Consider the following 23,668-nt stretch of genomic DNA (forward strand, 5'->3'; position numbering starts at 1 on the left):
TATTTCAAATCCTAAAAGATGATGCTGTTAAAGTGCTGCAATGACTTGGAAAACTTGGAAAACTCAGCAGTGGCCACAGGACTGGAAAAGGTCACTTTTCATTCCAATCTCAAAGAAAGACAAGACCAAAGAATGTTCAAATTACCACACAATTGTACTCATTTTGTATGCTAGTAAGGTAATGCTCAAAATCCTTCAAGCTAGGTTTCAACAGTACTTGAACTGAGAAATTCCAGATGTACAAGCTGGATTTAGAAAAAAAAACAGAAGAATCAGAGATCATATCGCCAACATTCATTCAATCATAGAAAAAGCAAGGGAATTCCAGAAAAACATCTACTTATGCTTTATTGAGTACACCAAAGCCTTTAGCAGTGTGGATCACAACAAACTGTGGAAAATTCTTAAAGAGATGGGAATACCAGGCCACCTTACCTGCCTCCTGAGAAATGTGTATGCAGGTCAAGAAGCAGCATTTAGAATTGGACACAGAACAATGGACTGGTTCAACACTGGGAAAGGTGTATGTCAAGGCTGTATATTGTCACCCTGAGTATTTAATTTCTGTGCAGAGTACATCCTGTAAAATGAAGGGCTGAATGAATAACAAATTGGAATCAAGATTACTAGGATAAATATCAATAACCTCAGACATGCAGATGATACCACTCTAATGGCAGAATGTGAAGAGGAACTAAAAAGCCTCTTGATGAAGGTGAAAGAGAAGAGTGAAAAAGCTGGCTTGAAACTCAACATTCAAGAAACTAAGATCATGGCATCAAGTCCCATCACTTCATGGCAAATTATGGGAAAAAGTGGAAGCAGTGACAGATTTTATTGTCTTGGGGTCCAAAATCACTGCAGATGGTGACTGAAGCCATAAAATTAAAAGATGTTTGATCCTTGGAAGAAAAGCCATGACAAACCTAGACAGCATATTAAAAAGCAGAAACATTACTTTGCAGACAAAGGTCCATCTAGTGAAAGCTATGGTTTTTCCAGTAGTCATGTACTGATGTGAAAGTTGGACCATAGAGAAGGTTGAGTCCTGAAGAATTGATGCTTTTGAACTTCAATGTTGGATAAGCCTCTTGAGAGTTCCTTGAACAACAAAGATATCAAACCAGTCAACCCTAAAGGAAATCGACTGTGGATATCCATTGAAAGAGCTCATGATGAATCTCCAATATTTTGGCTACCTAATGCGAAGAGCTAAGTCATTAATAAAGACCCTGATGTTGGTAAAGATTGAAGGCAACAGAAGAAAAGGGTGGCAGTGGTTGAAACGGTTAGATAGCATCACCAACTCAATGGACATGAGTTTGAGCAAACTCCAGGAGACAGTGAAGGACAGAGAAGACTGGCATGCTGCAGTCCATGGGGTAACAAAAGTCAACTGAGCGACTGAACGACAGCTTTTTGTGGATAATACTTCGGATCATTTTCTCATCAGAAGCCACCTATGTCATTGTTATCTTAACATGTTTCTCTACATTATGTGAAAGTTAAATAATATAACACTAATGGTGATTTACTTTATTAGCTGAATCACACCACATTTGAATTTCAGAAGATTTCATTTCAGTTCAGTCGCTCAGTCGTGTCCAACTCTTTGCAACCCCATGGACTGCAGCATGCCAGGCCTCCCTGTCCATCACCAACTCCCAGAGCTTACTCAAACTCATGTCCATTGAGTTGGTGATGCCATCCAACCATCTCATCCTCTGTCGTCTCCTTCTCCTGTCTTCAATATTTCCCAGCACCAGGGTCTTTTTCAGTGAGTCAGTTCTTCACATCAGGTGACCAAAGTATTGGAGTTGCAGCTTCAGCATCAGTCCTTTCAATGAATATTCAGGACTGATTTCCTTTAGTATGGACTGGTTGGACCTCCTTGCAGTCCAAGGGACTCTCAAGAGTTTTCTCCAACACCACAGTTCAAAAGCATCAATTCTTCAGCACTCAGTTCAGTTCAGTTCAGTCACTCAGTCATGTCTGACTCTTTGTGACCCCATTAATTGCAGCACGCCAGTCCTTCCTGTCCATCACCAACTCCTGCAGTTCACAAAAACTCACGTCCATCGAATCGGTGATGCCATCCAGCCATCTCATCCTCTGTTGTCCCCTTTTCCTCCTGCCCCCAATCCCTCCCAGCATCAGAGTCTTTTCCAATGAGTCAACTCTTCACATGAGGTGGCCAAAGTACTGGAGTTTCAACTTTAGCATAATTCCTTCCAAAGAACACCCAGCAACGATCTCATTTAAAATGGACTGGTTGGATCTCCTTGCAGTCCAAGGGACTCTCAAGAGTCTTCTCCAACACCACAGTTCAAAAGCATCAATTCTTTGGTGCTCAGCTTTCTTCACAGTCCAAATCTCACACCCAGCACTCAGCTTTCTTTATAGTCCAACTCTTACATCCATACATGACTACTGGAATAAACTAGCCTTGACTAGATGGACCTTTGTTGGTAAAGTAATGGCTCTGTTTTTTAATATGCTAAATCTTCTGAATATGCACCTAATATGCCAGCAAATTTGGAAAACTCAGCAGTGGCCATGGAACTGGAAAAGGTCAGTTTTCATTCTAATCCCAAAGAAAGGCAATGCCAAAGAATGTTCATACTACCACATAATTGCACTCATCTCACATGCTAGTAAAGTAATGCTCAAAATTCTCCAAGCCAGGCTTTAACAATATGTGAACCGTGAACTTCCTGATGTTCAAGGTGGTTTTAGAAAAGGCAGAGGAATCAGAGATCAAAATGTTGGATCTGCTGGATCATCAAAAAAGCAAGAGAGTTCCAGAAAAACATGTATTTCTGCTTTATGTCTATGTCAAAGCCTTTGACTGTGTGGATCACAATAAACTGTGGGAAATTCTGAAAGAGATGGGAATACCAGACCACCTGACCTGCCTCCTGAGAAATCTGTATGCAGGTCAGGAAGCAACAGTTAGAACTGGACATGGAACAACAGACTGGTTCCAAATAGGAAAAGGAGTATGTCAAGGCTGTATATTGTCACCCTGCTTATTTAACTTATATTCAGAGTACATCATGAAAAATGATGGGCTGGATGAAGCACAAGCTGGAATCAAGTTTACCAAGAGAAATATCAGTAACCTCAGATATGCAGATTACACCACCCTTATGGCACAAAGTGAAGAAGAACTAAAAAGCCTCTTGATGAAAGTGAAAGAGGAGAGTGAAATATTCAGAAGATTTAGGATAGCTTTTTATAAACAAAATGAGCAGCTCTAATAATAGATATTTTAATCACAATGACAGAAAAAGAAACTAGCGCCAGGTAGCAAATCATTTATTCTCTGTGTTGTTTAGGAATATTTGAGAATTATCTTACATTTTCTCTATTAAGATGTTTTTACTTAAAGTAGTTACTATAATTTATAATTTCGTCATCTTTTCCTAAAAGAATATGCTTATTTCTTTATTCTACTTTATGAAAGTTACTGTAAGCTTAGATCAACATGAAAATCTTTAAATGAATGCAGTACAAGCTCTGTCATCCTTTTAATGATTTAGCTCTGAGTAGCTCTTAACTGAAAGTTTATAGATATGGGTGATGTTCAGCTTTTTGTATGTTCTGCTCTGCAAATTTTAAAAGATACCTTAAGATATTGCTGATTGACAAATGAAATGTTATTCTTTGAAAGAGAAGGCTACATTAGACTGTTGTTTATGTCATAATAGTGATGGATTATATTAATTACATATGTAAAGAGATACTTGATAACAAGAAATAGCTAGGATTGAATCATTTACAAGTATATAAAGCTATCTGGATGCTTCAGACATGCTTTTAAAAATGAGTCTCTTCTTTCTGTGATTTGTGGGAACAAAAAGTTTGCAAGGTTATGAATTAACTTTCCAATCTGTCATCACTGTATTACAGAGAGATGTGCAAGGCTCAAAGCAATATTTCACTCTCAGTTGAAAATCCACATAAAGGGCACATTCCCCTGCTTCTGTTCCTTACATGGTTAGTGCAGCAGTAAAATGTGGCACACTGGTTTTATGGTACATTTTCAAGCTGTTTGTTGATGAAAAGCAAGTTAAATTTGGAAGTTAAAACTATGAAAGTGTCCAGGTATTTCTATAAAGGAACTCATGAACTGATAAAATATAAATGATATTTTTTTTACAATCATAGTACAACTATTATAGGGTCTTCTTAAGTTAGTTTAAAGAAGTCTTTTTTCTTTTTTCTTTTTTTAATTTTAAACACCTAAAGCTTCTCTCCTACCCTCAGTGCCCTCCCATTTTTGTCTCTGTATATTTGTTTCATTCATTGATCCATTTATTCATCCCTCAAATATATATTGAGCACTGATGATATTACAGGTACTATGCCAGATCTTGGAGATTCAGCAGTGAATCTAATACATACAGTCTCATAATGGAGATGTAACTAGTATTAATCAGACAAAAGAATGAGTATAAAATGACAACAGAGTCAAGTGGCATTATGGCAAGTGATATTGATTTAGGATAGCTTCAGTTCAGTTGCTCAGTCATGTCCGACTCTTTGTGACTGCATGAACCACAGCATGCCAGGCCTCCTTGTTCATCACCAACTCCCGGAGTTTACCCAAACTCATGTCCATCGAGTCAGTGATGCCATCCAGCCATCTCATTCTCTGTCGTCCCCTTCTCCTCCTGCCCCCAATCCCTCCCAGTATCAGGGTCTTTTCCAATGAGTCAACTCTTTGCATGAGGTGGCCAAAGTATTGGAATTTCAGCTTTAGCATCAGTCCTTACAATGAACAGCCAGAACCGGTCTCCTTTAGGATGGACTGGTTGGATCTCCTTGCAGTCCAAGGGACTCTCAAGAGTCTTCTCCAACACCACAGTTCAAAAGCATCAATTCTTCAGTGCTCAGCTTTCTTCACAGTCCAACTCTCACATCCATACATGACCACTGGAAAAACCATAGCCTTGACTAGATGAACCTTTGTTGGCAAAGTAATGTCTCTGCTTTTCAATATGCTACCTAGGTTGGTCATAACTTTTCTTCCAAGGAGTAAGCGTCTTTTAATTTCATGGCTGCAGTCAGTATCTGCAGTGATTTTGGAGCCCCAGAAAATAAAGTCTGACACTGTTTCCACTGTTTCCCCATCTATTTTCCACGAAGTGTTGGGACCAGATGCCATGATCTTCATTTTCTGAATGTTGAGCTTTAAGCCAAATTTTTCACTCTCCTCTTTCACTTTCATCAAGAGTTTTTTGAGTTCCTCTTTACTTTCTGCCATAAGGGTGGTGTCATCTGAATATCTGAGGTTATTGATATTTCTCCCACCCATCTTGATTCCAGCTTGTGCTTCTTCCAGCCCAGCGTTTCTCATGATCTACTCTGCATATAAGTTAAATAAGCAGGGTGACAATATACAGCCTTGACATACTCCTTTTCCTGTTTTGATCCAGTCTGTTGTTCTATGTCCAGTTCTAACTGTTGCTTCCTGACCTGCATACAGATTTCTCAAGAGGCAGGTCAGGTGGTCTGGTATGCCCATCTCTTTCAGAATCTTCCACAGTTTATTTTGATCCACACAGTCAAAGGCTTTGGCATAGTCAATAAAGCAGAAATACATGTTTTTCTGGAACTCTCTTGCTTTTTCAGTGATCCAGCAGATGTTGGCAATTTGATCTCTGGTTCCTCTGCCTTTTCTAAAACAGCCTGAACATCTGGAAGTTCACGGTTCACATATTGCTGAAGCCTGGCTTGGAGAATTTTGAGCATTACTTTACTAGTGTGTGAGATGAGTGCAATTGTGCAGTACTTTGAACATTATTCATTGCCTTTCTTTGGGAATGGAATGAAAACTCACCTTTATAACAGGATAATTTGAACAGATGTTACCTCTGTATTCTGTTTTACCCTTACTTAAGTCCTATTTATTTCCCTAGTGAACTAAAGTCACTGAGAAAATGCAATAGTTTGTATCTCCAATTCCCCCATTGCTGAATTGTCCCCTGCTGCTGCTAACCACTAGTTTGTTCTCTATATTTTCGTCTGCTTCTATTTTTATATTCCCTAGTTTTGTATTTTTTAGATTCCACATTTAAGTGATATTATACAGTATTTGCCTCTAACTTTTTTCAGTTAGCATAATGCCCTCCAAGTCTGTCCATGTTGCTTCAAGTAGCAGATTTTTATTATTTTTTTTTATTTCTGAGTAGTATTCCATTGTTCTTATATATACCACCTCTCCTTTGGGCTTCCCTTGTGGCTCAGCTGGTAAAGAATCCCCCTGCAATGCAGGAGACCTGGTTTTGATCTCTGGGTTGGGATGATCCCCTGGAGGAATAAATGGCAACCCACTCCAGTATTCTTGCCTGAATAATCGATGGACAGAGGAGCCTGGTGGGCTACATTCCATATGGTCACAAAGAGTTTGGCACAACTGAGCGACTGACCACCACCATCATAGTCCATGGGGTCGCAGAGTCAGACCTCTTCTTTATCCATTCATCTGTTGATTGGTATTTAGGTTGCTTCCATGTCTTGGCTATTGTAAATAATGCTGCTGTTAACATTGGGATGCATGTATCTTTTCCAATTAGTGTTTTGGGTGTTTTGTTTTTTGTTTTTTTTTTTTTTTTTTTTGGATATATATCCAGGAGTGGAATTGCTGGGTCATATGGTAGTTCCATTTTTAGATTTTTGAGAAACCTCCATACTGTTTTCCACAGTGACTGTACTGATTTATGTTCTGAGCAACAATGTATGAAGGTTGGTTCCCTTTTCTCCAGATCCTCTCCAACATTTATTTGTGTTATTTTTGATGATAGCCATTTTGACAAGTGTGAGGTAATATTTCATTTTGGTTTAGATTTGCATTTCTCTGATGATTGGTGATGTTTAGCATCATTGAGTATCTTTTCATGTGTCATGTGCCATCTGAATTCCCTCTTCAGAATAATGTCTATTAGTTTTTTGGCTCATTTTAAAATTGCCTGTTCTGATGTTGAGTTGTATGAACTATCTATATATGTTGGATGTTAATCTCTTATCAGTTGTATCATTTTGCAATATTTTCCCCCATTAAGTAGGTTGTCTTTTCATTTTGTCCATGATTTTCTTTGATGTGCAAACACTTTTAATTAGATCTCATTTGTTCATTTTTTTTTTTTTAACTTCAAGAGATGGATCCAAAAGAATATTCCTGTGATTTATGTCAAAGAATGTTCTGCTTATGCTTTTCTCTAGAAGTTCTATAGTATTTAGGTTTTTAATCCATTTTGAATTTATCTTTTGTATATGATGTTAGAGAATATTCTAATGTCATTATTTTACATGTAGCTATCCAGTTTTCCCAGCACCACTTATTGAAGAGACTCTCTTTTTTCCACTGTACATTCTTGCCTCCTTTGCTATAGATTAATTGACCATAAGTGCATGAGCTTATTTCTGGGCTTTTTATCCTGTTCCATTGACCTATGTGTCTGTTATCATCCTTTACCATACTCTTTTGATGACTGTAGCTTGGAAGTATAGTCTAAAGTCAAGGAGCATGATCTCCCCAGCTCTGTTCTTTCTCAAGATAGAACAGTCCTTATGGGCATTTTATACCTCAGAAGATACAAGAAGACTATATCTAGAAATAGTCCAACCCTGTTTTGCTGCAATACATACATATTCAATTTATTTTATGCACTCAGGTGGCCATCTTAAGAGAGCCTATGAGGATATATGCTTGTCAACTCCAATCATCCTCAGATGCTGAAAGGAGATTCTTCTGATGGGCACTGGCATACCCTACTTTAATGTATCTCTCAATTTTTCATAATAATTTCCATAGGACTATGCCCCATATGTATATCCCTTTGATATGCCACTGTTCTGTTGTCCTTCTGCCTGATCATATGGCCAGAGCACTGGTCACTGCCAATGAGTAGGTAACAACCAAAATATCATGACATGTAGCTTGCAATTCCTTCTACCCAGCTGATCTGTTTTTGTCTTCCTTGGTCATGGTAGCATCCTTCCAAATAGAATGTTGTCTGTTCATTTTAGACCTGCTTATTATAAACCACAACATTCTTTGTTGGCTGATTTAGAGCTTTTTACAGGGTAATATCCAAGTTACAGCAAAATCCAGCAGCTCCTCATGGATTTCCAAAATCAGTGCTGGGGAAAGGAGACTCTCTGCTAATGAGTATCCCTTCCTTATGTTCCCTCAGTAGCATGGTCCTATGTAAACCATTTACATTTTGTTATGGAGTTTCTGGGCATTGATGTCTCCATTAAAGTTTCTCTCCAGCATCACCCAAGATATCACAAATATTTCAGGTTTAAAAGCTATTTATTTTTTCCCTTTACTCACAAGGATAGTTTCAATTAATATCCAACAGCAGGCTAGTAATTGCCTCAAAAATGGAAATTCCCTAGTCCAAAGCACTAATGGTTATCACTGGGACGCACTCACAGACTTTGCAGTAAACACCAGTTTGAGCTCCTTATAGATCTATCACATGGAGAATTTATTCATGCCAGGACTCGAGTCTATTCTATGCTGTGTAGACTAGAAATATTTTATTTGCTTTCATTTAGCATGCCCAATTAATATTGTTTGAGGGGCAGGTTTATATGTTTTTTTTTTTTATTTAATTTTATTTTTTAACTTTACAATATTGTATTGGTTTTGCCATATATCGAAATGAATCCGCCACAGGTTTACATGTGTCCCCCATCATGAACCCTCCTCCCTCCTCCCTCCCAATACCATCCCTCTGGGTCATCCCAGTGCACCAGCCCCAAGCATCCAGTATTGTGCATCGAACCTGGACTGGCGACTCATTTCATATATGATATTATACATATTTCAATGCCATTCTCCCAAATCATCCCACCCTCTCCCTCTCTCACAGAGTCCAAAAGACTGTTCTATACATCAGTGTCTCTTTTGCTGTCTCGTATACAGGGTCATTGTTACCATCTTTCTAAATTCCATATATATGTGTTAGTATACTGTATTGGTGTTTTTCTTTCTGGCTTACTTCACTCTGTATAATAGGCTCCAGTTTCATCCACCTCATTAGAACTGATTCAAATGCATTCTTTTTAATGGCTGAGTAATAACCCATTGTGTATATGTACCACAGCTTTCTTATCCATTCCTCTGCTGATGGACATCTAGGTTGCTTCCATGTCCTGGCTATTATAAACAGTGCCACGATGAACATTGGGGTACACGTGTCTCTTTCAATTCTGGTTTCCTTAGTGTGTATGCCCAGCAGTGGGATTGCTGGATCATAAGGCAGTTCTATTTCCAGTTTTTTAAGGAATCTCCACACTGTTCTCCATAGTGGCTGTACTAGTTTGCGTTCCCACCAACAGTGGAAGAGGGTTCCCTTTTCTCCACACCCTCTCCAGCATTTATTACTTGTAGACTTTTGGATCGCAGCCATTCTGACTGGTGTGAAATGGTACCTCATAGTGGTTTTGATTTGCTTTTCTCTGATAATGAGTGATGTGGAGCATCTTTTCATGTGTTTGTTATCCATCTGTATGTCTTCTTTGGAGAACTGTCTATTTAGTTCTTTGGCCCATTTTTTGATTGGGTCCTTTATTTTTCTGGAATTGAGCTGTAGGAGTTGCTTGTATATTTTTGAGATTAGTTCTTTGTCAGTTGCTTCATTTGCTATTATTTTCTCCCATTCTGAAGGCTGTCTTTTCACCTTGCTAATAGTTTCCTGTGATGTACAGAAGCTTTTAAGGTTAATTAGGTCCCATTTGTTTATTTTTGCTTTTATTTCCAATATTCTGGGAGGTGGGCCATAGAGGATCCTGCTGTGATGTATGTCAGAGAGTGTTTTGCCTATGTTCTCCTCTAGGAGTTTTATAATTTCTGGTCTTACGTTTAGATATTTAATCCATTTTGAGTTTATTTTTGTGTATGGTGTTAGAAAGTGTTCTAGTTTCATTCTTTTACAAGTGGCTGACCAGATTTCCCAGCACCACTTGTTAAAGAGATTGTCTTTAATCCATTGTATATTCTTGCCCCCTTTGTCAAAGATAAGGTATCCATATGTGCGGGGATTTATCTCTGGGATTTCTATTTTGTTCTATTGATCTATATTTCTGTCTTTGTGCCAGTACCATACTGTCTTGATGACTGTGGCTTTGTAGTAGAGCCTGAAGTCAGGCAGGATGATTCCTCCAGTTCCATTCCTCTTTCTCAAGATTGCTTTGGCTATTTGAGGTTTTTTGCATTTCCATACAAATTGTGAAATTATTTGTTCTAGCTCTGTGAAGAATACCATTGGTAGCTTGATAGGGATTGCATTGAATCTATAAATTGCTTTGGGTAGTATACTCATTTTCACTATATTGATTCTTCCAATCCATGAACATGGTATATTTCTCCATCTGTTAGTGTCCTCTTTGATTTCTTTCACCAGTGTTTTATTGTTTTCTATATATAGGTCTTTAGTTTCTTTAGGTAGATATATTCCTAAGTATTTTATTCTTTCCGTTGCAATGCTGAATGGAATTGTTTCCTTAATTTCTCTTTCTGTTTTCTCATTATTAGTGTATAGGAATGCAAGGGATTTCTGGGTGTTGATTTTATATCCTGAAACTTTACTATAATCATTGATTAGTTCTAGTAGTTTTCTGGTGGAGTCTTTAGGGTTTTCTGTGTAGAGGATCATGTCATCTGCAAACAGTGAGAGCTTTACTTCTTCTTTTCCAATTTGGATTCCTTTTATTTCTTTTTCTGCTCTGATTTTTGTGGCCAAAACTTCCAAAACTATGTTGAATAGTAGTGGTGAGAGTGGGCACCCTTGTCTTGTTCCTGACTTCAGAGGAAATGCTTTCAATTTTTCACCATTGAGGATAATGTTTGCTGTGGGTTTGTCATATATAGCTTTTATTATGTTGAGGTATGTTCCTTCTATTCCTGCTTTCTGGAGAGTTTTTATCATAAATAGATGTTGAATTTTGTCAAAGGCTTTCTCTGCATCTATTGAGATAATCATATGTTTTTTATTTTTTAATTTGTTAATGTGGTGTATTACATTGATTGATTTATATGTTTTCCATTTTGCAGAAACCATTCTTCAGGCAGAATGTATCACTGTATCCATCCCCATGATACATTTAAGGTAAAAAATGACACAACCCTTTCATATGAATTCTGTTCAAACATAGCAGTTCTCCAAACTTTCACCTTAATACAATCACCCTTTGCATTCAAAATTCATCAACACATTTGGTTTTGCAATACTAGGCAAAGGAAGTATTCCCCAGTCAGACATAACATTTATTCCTACAAAACATTTAGGCAAAGGAGACCCAACTTATTTCCATAAAGACTGTTTAAACATCCAACTTTTGTAATTCTATCAACATTTTCAATTTAACAGAAGCCCAGAAGGAAATGACAACCCACTCCAGTATTCTTGACTGGAGAATCCCCATGGGCAGTGGAGCCTGGCAGGTTACAGTCCATGGGGTCACAAAGAGTCGGACATGACTGAGTGACTAAGCATAGCACAGCAAACATGAGGGCTTCAGCAATATGTTTTGGTATCACAACACATTGGGGTTCTGTGTAAAGGATTCCAAGAAAGAGCTCTTCTCCAGCCCCCTGACCAATTTTATCCACTCTTGTGTATTAACCTTTGAGTCTGTAGTGGAAGGTCAAGAGAAGGAACACTGACTATTTTGTTTTGTTTTAATATTAATCTTGATTAATTGGCCTATTGCCCTAAGTAATTGCAGGTCAGGTTTCTCATTGTAATTTTTGCCTTCCAGCATTTAACATTTCTCAGTGTTAGAGTAAATAGAGCAGACTTGTTTGGGACCCTTTAATGTTGGGAGAACCAGTAGAAGTCCCTTTGGCCCACCCAAACTTTGATCAGTTCAGTTCATTTCAGTCGCTCTGTTTTGTCCAACTCTTTCTGACCCCATGGGCTGCAGCACCCCAGGCTTCCCTGTCCATAACCAACTCCCAGAGCTTGCTCAAACTCATGTCTTTCAAGTCAGTGATGCCATCCAACCATTTTATCCTATGTTGTCCCCTTCTCCTCCTGCCTTTAATCTTTCCCAGCATCAGGATCGTTTCCAAGGAGTCAGTTCTTCCCATCAAGTGGCCAAAATATTAGCATTTCAGCTTCAGCATCAGTCCTTCCAATGAATATTCAGGATTGGTTTCCTTTAGGATGGACTGGTTGGATCTCCTTGCAGTTCAAGGGACTCTCAAGAGTTTCCTCCAACACCACAGTTCAAAAGCATAAATTCTTCAGCACTCAGCTTCATTATAGTCCAACTCTTGCATCCATACATGACTACTGTGAAAACCATAGCCTTGACTAGATGGACCTTTGTTTGCAAAGTAATGTCTCTGCTTTTTAATATTCTGTCTCAGTTGGTCATAGCTGTTCTTCCAAGGAGCAAGCGTCTTTTCATTTCATGACTGGCAGTCACCATCTGCAGTGATTTTGGAGCCCTAAAAAATAAAGTTTCTCACTGTTTCCATTGTTTCCCCATCTATTTGCCATGAAGTGATGGGACCAGAGATCATGATCTTTCGTTTTTGAATGTAGAGTTTTAAGCCAACCTTTTCACTCTCCTCTTTCATTTTCCTCAAGAGGCTCTTTAGTTATTTGATTTCTGCCATGAGGGTGGTCTCATCTGCATATTTGAGGTTATTGATATTTCTCCCGGCAATCTTGATTCCAGTTTGTGCTTCACCCAGCCAGGCATTTCGCATGATGCATTCTGCATATAAGTTAAATAAGCAGGGTGACAATATACAGCCTTGACATATTCCTTTCCCAATTTAGAACCAGTCTCTTGTTCCATGTCTGGTTCTAACTGTTGCTTCTTGAACTGCATACAGATTTCTCAGGAGCTCCATTAAGACCTTTGCTTCAACAGCAATCAATGTCTGTTTTATTCATTCCATTTCTTAATAACCATTTAAAGAATTCCACCCTGATGAGACAAGTCTCTTGACTCTCTCCTTTCTCTTTCCTTTTTGTTTTGATCCTATCAGTATTTTCTTTATTCTCTCCAGTTCCTAATAACCATTTAATATTTTTCATCTTAGTGTGACTAGTCCTTTGACTAGCCCCTTACTGTGATTAGTCCCTCTGCCTCTACACACTGTAGCTATTAGCATCTGTAAGAACTGTGAGAGGAAGCTGATAGCAGATTCAATAAGACTTTACAAAGACTTTACAGACTATTGCTCAATTTTGTAGCAGTGAGGTTACATGAGGTACCATGAAAAGGGGTCCCTTTAAGCACAGTGTTTACCATGACCTGTGTAACAGGCTTATTCAATAGGTGAATATAATATCCTACATGGTTTGCACATGAAACATACTAGTTATTTTATCTAGGGAGTTCCACTTGACATTTTTAGGGAGAGTCCCTCTTCCCAGGGTGAACAAACTTTATAGTAGCTTTTACCCAGTCCACCTGGCTGGCTGTTCCCTTGGGAATAACCTGTTTTATATATATGGATCATCTATGATTGTGCTATACTGAGCAGTGGGTATTGTATCAACCCAAACACGCTCTTGAACTCTGCAGCATTCAAAACCAAAGATGCTGCTCCTAAATCAGTCAGTTTCACAATCCATTTCAAAAGCTTTTTCAGGGAGCTCATGGTACCTAATAGCAAGCTTAGGTAACTCCTTCACATTGTACTGTCTGGTTTCAGTGGTTTCTTCATTTTGCTCTCCTCATAGTGTGGACTATTTTTTTGATGACAAGAGAACTTAAAAGTAGTCTTTTTTTTTTTTTTTTTTTTTTTTTTAATCTGAGCATAATTTTCCTTTTGAGGGTTAATCTGAGGCTAGTGGCTAAAACTCAAGACTGACTGAAATCTGATCACTCTTTACAAAACAAAAAGACAATTAAAAAATCAGCAAAGGATTAAACAGACATTCCTCAAAGAAGATATGCAAATTGGCAATAAGCAGATGAAAAGATGCTCAGCATCATTAGTAGTTAGGGAAATGAAAAAGCAACCCGTAATGAAATACCACTTCATACCTAAGATGACTATAATAAAAACATTATACTAATAAGTGCTATCAAGAATGTGGAAAAATTGTAAGTCTTATACATCATTGTTGGTGTGAGTGTAAAATGGAAAACAGTTTGTTGATTACTCAAAAAACAAAACATAGAATTGCTGTATGACCTAGCAGTTTCATTCCCAGGTATATTATACCCAAAGGAGTTGAAAGCAGGGTCTCAAACAGATCTTTGTATTCCAGCATTCATTGCAGCAATATTCATAATAGTCAAAAGGTGAAAAGAAGCAACTATCCATCAATGAATGAATAAATAAATAAAATGTGATTTGAATATATAGTGAAATATTGTTATTGTTCAGTCACTAAGTTTTATCTGACTCTTTACAGTCCCATGGACTGCAGCACATCAGACTTTCCCGTCCTTCACTATCTCCCAGAGTTTTCTCTGTCAATGGGATTCTCCTGGCAAGAATACTGGAGTGGGGTGCCATTTCCTCCTCCAAGGGATCTTCCCGACCCAGGAATTGAACCTGCATCTCTTAGTCTCCTGCTTTGGCAAGTGGATTCTTTACCTCTAGCGCCACTTGGGAAGCCTGATAGTGAAATAATATTATAAAGCCTCTTGATGAAGGTGAAAGTGGAGAATGAAAAAGTTGGCTTAAAGCTCAACATTCAGAAAACCAAGATCATGGCATCCAGTCCCATCACTTCATGGGAAATAGATGGGGAAACAGTGGAAACAGTGTCAGACTTTATTTTTCTGGGCTCCAAAATCACTGCAGATGGTGATTGCAGCCATGAAATTAAAAGAGGCTTACTCCTTGGAAGGAAAGCTATGACCAACCTAGATAGCATATTGAAAAGCAGGGACATTACTTTGCCAACGAAGGTCCATCTAGTCAAGGCTATGGTTTTTCCAGTGACCATGTGTGGATGTGAGAGTTGGACTGTGAAGGAGGCTGAACACAGAAGAATTGATGCTTTTGAACTGTGGTGTTGGAGAAGACTCTTGAGAGTCCCTTGGACTGCAAGGAGATCCAGCCAGTCCATTCTAAAGAACATCAGCCCTGGGATTTCTTTGGAAGGAATGATGCTAAAGCTGAAACTCCAGTACTTTGGCCACCTCACGCGAAGAGTTGACTCATTGGAAAAGACTCTGATGTTGGGAGGGATTGGGGGCAAGAGGAGAAAGGGACAACAGAGGATGAGATGTCTGGATGGCATCACTGACTTGATGGACATGAGTCTGAGTGAACTCCGGGAGTTGGTGATGGACAGGGAGGCCTGGCGTGCTGCCATTCATGGGGTTGCAAAGAGTCAGACACGACTGAGTGACTGATCTGATCTGATCTGATTCACCATTAAATGAGTGAAGTTCTAATACATGACACAACATGGATGAACCTTGAAAGCATTATGCTAAGTCAAACAAACCAGCCATGATATGACAGCTATTATATGATTCTACTTACATAGGAGAAACCTATAATAGGAAAATTTATAGAGACCGAAAGTAGATTAGAGGTTACCAGTGGTTGGAGGTAAGAGAAGATGGGGAGTCACTGCCTAATGGTTGTAGAGTTTTTGTTTGAGATGATGAAAAGTTTCAGAAATAAGTAGTATTGAGTTTGCACAACACTGTGAATGCAATTAATGCCACTGAAATGTACACTTAAAAGTGGTTAAAAAGAATATAAATCGGTACAGCCACTATTGAAAAACTAACAAATAAATTTCAGAAAAAGGAACTTTCACACCAATGTCCCTCATAAATATAGACATAAAATGTCTAATTTCTATGAACAAATAGGTAACAATACATAAAAAGTTTAATAAACCATGAACAAGTAGCATTTAATTACAAGAATTCACAGTTGGCTTAACATTTAAAAACTAATCACTATAATTCATCATATTCAGAGAACAAAACAAACCACAATGTCATTTTCTTAAGTACAAAGAAAATACAGGCATATCTTATTTTATTACACTTCAATTTATTGTGCTTTGTAGATATTACCTCTTTCCAAATTGAAGGTCTGTGGCAACCCTATGTAAAGCAAGTCTATTGTCACCATTTTTCCAACAGTGTTTGCTCACATCATGTTTCTGTGTAACATTTTGGAAATTCTCACGACATTTCATTTTTTTTTTTTTTTTTGCTATTATTTTACATGTGATGATAATCTGTGATGAGTGATTCTAATGTTACTATTACTTACTGAAGTCTCAGATGATGACTAACATTTTTTAGAAATAAGGTATTTTTTAATTTAGGTATGTACATTTTTTGACCTAATGTTATTGCACACTTAACAGACTACAGTACAGTGTAAACATAACTTTTATATGCACAGGGAAAAACTGAAAATTCATGTGAGTAGCTTTATTGCGATATTCACTTTATTATAGTGGTCTAAAGCTGAACCTGCAAAATCCCTGAGGTTTGTCTGTATTAAACAAAATTCAAAATCATTCATGATAAAGTGTGTTTGCTACATCATCAACCTCAGATATGTAGATAATACCACCCTAATGGCAGAAAGCGAAGAGGAACTAAAGAGCCTCTTGATGGGGGTGAAGGAAGAGAGTGAAAGAGCTGGCTTAAAACTCTCTCTAAAAAAAAACAAAAACAAAAACAAAACTAAGATCATGGCATCCAGTCCCATCACTTCATGGCAATAGAAGGAGAAAACATGGAAGCAGTGACAGATTTCCTCTTCTTGGGCTCTAACATCACTGCAGTTGGTATCTGCAGCCATGCAATTAGAAGATGATTGTTTTTTGGCAGAAAAGCTATGACAAATCTAGACAGTGTGTTAAACAGCAGACATCACTTAGCTGAAAAAAGTCCATATAGTAAAGGCTATGATCTTTCCAGTAGTCATGTATGGTTATGAGAGCTGGACTGTAAAGAAGGTGAAGTGCTGAAGAATTGATGCCTTCAAACTGTGGTGCTGGAGAAGATGCCTCAGAGTCCCTTGGACAGCAAGGAGATCAAACCAGTCAATCTTAAGGGACATCAACCCTGAATATTCATGGGAAGGACTCATGCCAAAGCTGAAAATTCAGCATTTTGATCATCTGATGCGAACAGCTGACTCATTGGAAAAGTCCCTGATGCTGGGAAAGATTGAGGACAAAAATAGATGAGGGCATCGGAGAATGAGATGGTTGGATGGCATCACCAATGCAATGGACATGAACTTGGACAAACTTTGGGAGATGGTGAGGGATTGGGAGAACTGGTGTGCTGCAGTCCATAGGGTCACAAAAAGTTGGACATAACTGGGTGACTGAACAACAACAAAAGTCTGTTAACAAAATAGGTTTAGTAGGTATTACCTTCTTCAAACTGATGAAGGATGTCTATTAATAACTTAAAGAAAATATCATATTTATTGGTGAAAAATAGTCTCTCTAGTGAGATTATTCTGGCAAGACAAAGAATCTCTGCTATATGGCTTTATTTCACAGGAGGTCAAGAAAACACACTTTTGTTAAAAGCAGATTGAAGACTCCAAGACCACTTGTGAATTGCCTGTCCTTTCCTCTTCATCATATATAAACTTCATTTTTTTTATTAATGTAAACATGCATATATATAAATCACATATACACACACATACACACAAACATATAATCAATAATCAGATGGCAATATTATTTAAAGTAGTCAATGTTTAGCTTTAAATATATATTTAACCATATAAGCACATTATACGGGAAGGCATAAACCACATTAAATTTTCCATATTTATTGGCGATTTACAAAAAGCAAAAATAGAGTGGTCTAAATAAGTAAAAACTTTAATTGATGAACTTTGCTTTCTTTATCTCTATGAATTTTAATGTTTTTAAGTTTTTCCAGGTAACTAAAATTTTAATGCTAGTTTTAGGTTTAAAGTCATTTGATGAACTTGAAAATTATATTTAAGTTGACACAATAGAACAACACAAACATTATCAATATTGAAAATATTTCTGAGATGACATTTACAAATTCACATCAACAATGAAAATAGAAATTGTCTGAGTTCCATAAAAATTAATCATTGATTTAGAAAGATTTAGTTGCAAAGCAGAAATAGAGACACAGATGTAGAGAACAAATGTATGATTACCAAGGACAGAAGAAGAAATGGAATGAATTGGGGATTGACATATATACATTATTATGTACAAAATATATAACTAATGAAAATATACTGGGTAGCTCAGGAAACTCTACTTGGTGTTCTGTGGTGACCAAAATGGGATGAAAATCCAAAAAAGGGGGAATGTATGTATACATATAACTGATTCACTTTGCTGTACATTTGAAGCTGACACAACGGTGTGAAGCAACTATACTCCAATAAAAATTAATTTAATAAAGATAGGAATTAGAATTCAATATTTTGTGTAAACACTGTTCACTTATCTGTCATAGAAAAGCAGTGTAGAAATATTTATGTTTATATTTAGAAAGTTCAAATTAACTATGCTTTCCATGAAAAAGATGAAGGCAAGTCATAGAAAACTATTAGTTTGTAAGTAGATGTTCTTGTTTTTCCTCCCATATGACCTTGACCTATCCCGGAGGCTACCACAAGGAGTTCTTGTACATGCAGATAGGTTTTTGTATCTCTCTGCCTGAAGGCATTTTGTAACCCTAGAGCATCCTGGGTCTGTCTCTGAGATTAGCCAGATATTTTGGAAAGTGAATATTTCAGAACACACCTAACCAATGAAAGGAGCTGGTAAACTAAATTTTCCAGTTTTCTCCAGTTTGCTGGGAAAGATCGAAGGCAGGAAGAGAAGGGGATGACAGAGGGCAAGATGGTTGGATTGCATCACTGACTTGATGGACATGAGTTTGAGCAAGCTCCAGCAGTTTGTGAGGGACAGGGAAGCCTGGTGTACTGCAGTCCATGGGGTTGCAAAGAGTCGGATATGACTGAGCCACTGAACTGAACTGAAAGTAAATGCTCCAGTTTCCTTAGTTCTCATTGGGTCAATAAGATTAACTCCCAGTTCTGCACTCTTACACAGTGCTTCCTGCGATCAGCTTCCAAATTAACTTCTTGAAAGCAAATTGTTTCAGAATTTGCTTTTGGGGGACCTAAGATAGCACAGCTTATATTATCTTTTACAGTGTAATAAAATCATAGAGAATACAGTGTTCATAAACCAAAATTTTCAGAGCAATCTGATATGTCCAAAGATTCACCTTGATTAGGAATATTATGTGAACTTAGATACAGATATAATTCTGTATTAGTTGCCAAGTATTAAAAATGATTCGCAGCAATTTTCATTAGTACAATTTTATGACACTGTTACCTTGATATCAATTTGCATTTTTTTCCTATTTGCTCATAAATCTGACTTTTGAGTTCTATATCCCTATATTACAGACAGATGATAGACTTACATGCTCAATTAATCTCTAAGAGTGCCCCCAAGAAGCCATTCATAGATACATAGCGCGACAAACACAACTAGATAATTGGAAATGATGAGTTACTTCCTCTCTGTGAGGAGGAGTTAGAACTGCTCAATTTTTGAGTCATGGACACACACAAATCTAAAATAAATACAGGTATATATATATATATATATATATATAATAAATGTCTTCAGGCAAAATCAGACCAAAAAAAGAAAGACAAAAACATTTACAAGTAAACAGAACCCTTGAAGACTGAATAATTGCTCATTCTAATCCATTTTAAAAAATAGATGTTTTTACTATTCTTCAGACATAAGAGAACTGGATGACACTAATTTCTTTTCCATTTATGCTGGGATTTTGTAGCCACTAACCTAAAACATTTCTTTTGTTTTAAAATTTATTTATTTTTTATTCTTTTAAGTTATTTTATTTTATTTTATTTTTTAACGTGTATACCTGTGGCGGATTCATGTTGATATTTGACATAACCAATACAATATTGTAAAGTTAAAAAATAAAATAAAATACAACATTTCTTAAACAAAAGAAACACTTGCAGATGTCTGCAAGTCCACCAGTTCACCTCACTTTATGACATTCGTGGGCTTTCAGATACAAACAGCTGGTATCACACCACGCTGGGACACCACACCCAAGTCTTTAAACTGAAAGGCAGAGGCCTTCCAGACTCAACTGTAGATCACCTCTGGTATCTAAAACAGGTCTTTCAATTAACGCATATATATGGAAATTAGAAAGACGCTAACAACAATGCTATAAGCAAGGCAGCAAAAGAGACAGAGATGTAAAGAATAGACTTTTGGACTATGTGGGAGAAGGCAAGGGTGGGATGATTTGAGAGAATAGCATTGAAACATATATATTACCATATGTAAAATAGATGACCAGTGAAAGTTTGATGCATGATGCAGGGAACCCAAAGCCAGTGCTCTGGGACAACCTAGAGGGATGGGGTGGGGAGGGAGGTGAGAGGGGTTTCAGGATGGGGGGGACACATGTACACCTGTGGCTGATTCATGTCGATGTATGGCAAACGCCTCCACAATATTGTAAAGTAATTATCGTCCAATTAAAATAGGTTAATTAATTTTAAAAAATAGCATGGAAAGGAAAAAAAAAATAGGTTTTTCAGACTTCTAGGAAGACAATCTCCAGGTCCCATCAGTTTCTAACTGACAGATGGTTGCTGTTGCTGCTGCTGCTAAGTCGCTTCAGTCTTGTCTGACTCTGTGCGACCCCATAGACAGCAGCCCACCAGGCTCACCCCACCCGCCCGGGATTCTCCAGGCAAGAACACTGGAGTGGGTTGCCATTTCTTTCTCCAGTGCATGAAAGTGAAAAGTGAAAGGAAAGTCGCTCAGTCGTGTCCGACTCCGAGTGACCCCATGGACTACAGCCTACCAGGCTCCTCTATCCATGGGATTTTCCAGGCAAGAGTACTGGAGTGGGGTGCCATTGCCTTCTCCGAACTGACAGATGGTAATAGCATACAAATGCATGTGGCAAGCAGAGTCCAATTTCTAAAATATTAAGATGCTAACAGACTTTGTTGTGTGGGATCTAAAAAAGAGCCCAATTTGTCTATTCTCAGCTCAAACTCACTAGTTGGCCTTGTTAGCTCTGGAAGAGGGTGGTCAGGAAGGCTTATAGAATCCTAAAGTTTCTCCTGTTGCAACCTTCATTGATTGAAATTTGATCTCTGCTCCAGCATTTCCTCAGGCTATGATCGCATCCATGTAGAACTACCCGGAACTGTGAAAGTATATAACTCAGCTGTTAAAAGCATAATTCTCATACAAATATATAGTGAACATGTGTCAAAATTTTATTCAATTCATCATTGAGGTAACCAGAGGAATAGCTGAGCTAGCTCCAAAAGGATTTGAGAAACTTGGAATTACTGGGGACAGAAACACTGAAATACATTTGCTGGGTTAGGTACAAAACTGGTTACTATTCTATCAGGAAATAAAATTATAATCTTTGGTATTAAGTTCTTCATCAGAAAGAAAAAAAAAAAAACGTTTCAACTCTTTCTGTGTTCTACAGCTTAAGGTACTATAAAATATCTGGGCTCTGATGATCATATAAAAGCACATTTCCTAAGAGTCAATGACTTTCAATAGGTGCAGTAGGGAATGCTCTAACATTGTATTAAAAGTCGATGTAATTATATTTTTTCTTTGTAAATTTTGAAGATTTTTTCCCTGAAAGCTCAGAACAAGTAAATTCCATGGAATGGTATGGGCAAAATATCCGCATCTCTTGAATGCAGTATAACACAACATCCCAAGTCTAAAATATTGAATCATGAGGGGTGTTGAAATGTTTGCTATTAATATTTTAAGTATTTGCAGATAGACCTCTAATTATACATTCTAATATGCATTATTGTATGTAAGTGCTTGAATCTGAATATCTAGGAGAAAAAACGTTCACTGACAGTTTTTAATAGCTCCCCAAATGATTCTAACGTGCAGTCAGGATTAAGAAAGTTTGCTCTAGAACGAGATACCACCCATTCTGGCATAATGGTTGCTCCTGACTCTACTCAACTCTAAAGAAAGACTGACTATAGAAAGTCCCACCCAATACAGTGTTCCTAAGTAGCTTATCATTTGCATATCTATTGCCTCATTCTTAAATATGAACTTGCAATTGAAATTAAACAGAGGAAAAACATTTCAAACAGAAGAATTCTAAAACAATTAAACACTTAGGAATACTAGACAATACTTTAAGAAGAAAAAAATATATGAGTCTGAACCTCCTGTGCCCCACCATAAATTTTTTTTCTTCAAATGAAATTAATAAATGCATGACTCTTGTTCCTAAGCTGAATATGGCCCAGGGAAAGCACACCACTATGTTGTTCACTTTAAAAACATGACCACCAAAAACATGTTGGATATGTGTTACAATCATGCTCTATTTTTCTTAGTCCATAAACACTCTCACTCTTGTTCAAGTCCCAAGTTCCTCTTCCCTCTTTCTCACTCCTGTTTAAAGACCTTGCTGCCTTTTTCACTGAGAAAGCTGATCACTGAGAAAATTTAAAGAATCAGAATTGTTTCCTCATATACCTACCACATCCCACTTACACTACTGCTTCATTTATTTCCTCCCCTTTAAGAAAAACTTCCTGAAAGAGTTGTCAACATTTCCTCTCCATTTCTACTCCTGCCATTCTTCCTTGAACTTATTCTACTCCATCATTTGTTACCATCACTGCATTGGAGTGTTTTCATCCCTGCATTGGAGTGTTATCATCACTCCATTCACTGTTTATCAAGATCACTAGTGGGCAGGACATTGCCAGATTAAATGGTGCATTCTCAGCTTTCACTTTATTTGACCTATAATCAGCATTTGACACAATTACCCCTTCCTTTTCCATTTACCCTTGCTTCTTTGATTTTCTCAAGCCTATAGTTGAGTTCTCAAATTTTCTACACCATATAAATGTCTCCTAAATTTATATGTCCAGTCTGATTGCTCTTTATCTCTTGAATTTTAAGCACTCATTTCTAATAATTCAGTTGACTTTTCTACTAGAATTTCCTTTTTTTAGCAATAACAACACTTAGAGCTTAATATTTCTAATAAATTGAACAACATCGGGATGACCATATATCCTGGTTTATCACTGTTGATTATTTTCAGTGCTTTGCTCAGTATCAAATATGCTTTTGTCTGGATGAAAAAGTATATAGTTACCCAAAAGAACATTGTTCTATTTTGAGGCTTCTAAATTGATTTCCTTCTCTTAAGGTAATTCAGTTTACCATATCTTTTTTTTTCTTCCTCTCACAAAGAAACACAATTTTTAATCTGTTTAATAGCATTAAAGACAATTTTTACAATCCTGTTATATTGTAATGGTTTTAATTATTTGATGACTTCTATTAAATACAAGGACATAATTTACTTTTTGATAGCTTGTTATTTCTTCTAACTTTGCAAGGATTTATACAGTTTTCCTATGCTGTAAAAATAGTAACTAACAAACTGTTTTTCAACTGATTTTGAGAAACTGCTCTTAAAAGAGTTTATGTAGAAAAATTACATTTAAGACTCCTGAGACTGAGGAGTCTACAGTTGTATTAGACTCAGTGGTTCTTTTTCCAGCTTTATTGAAATTTGAAGTATAACATTGTACAAGTGTAAAATGTATAACATGATAATTTTATACATA

This window comes from Bubalus bubalis, chromosome X (genome assembly GCF_019923935.1).
Source record: "Bubalus bubalis isolate 160015118507 breed Murrah chromosome X, NDDB_SH_1, whole genome shotgun sequence".
Taxonomy (NCBI): Eukaryota; Metazoa; Chordata; class Mammalia; order Artiodactyla; family Bovidae; genus Bubalus; species Bubalus bubalis.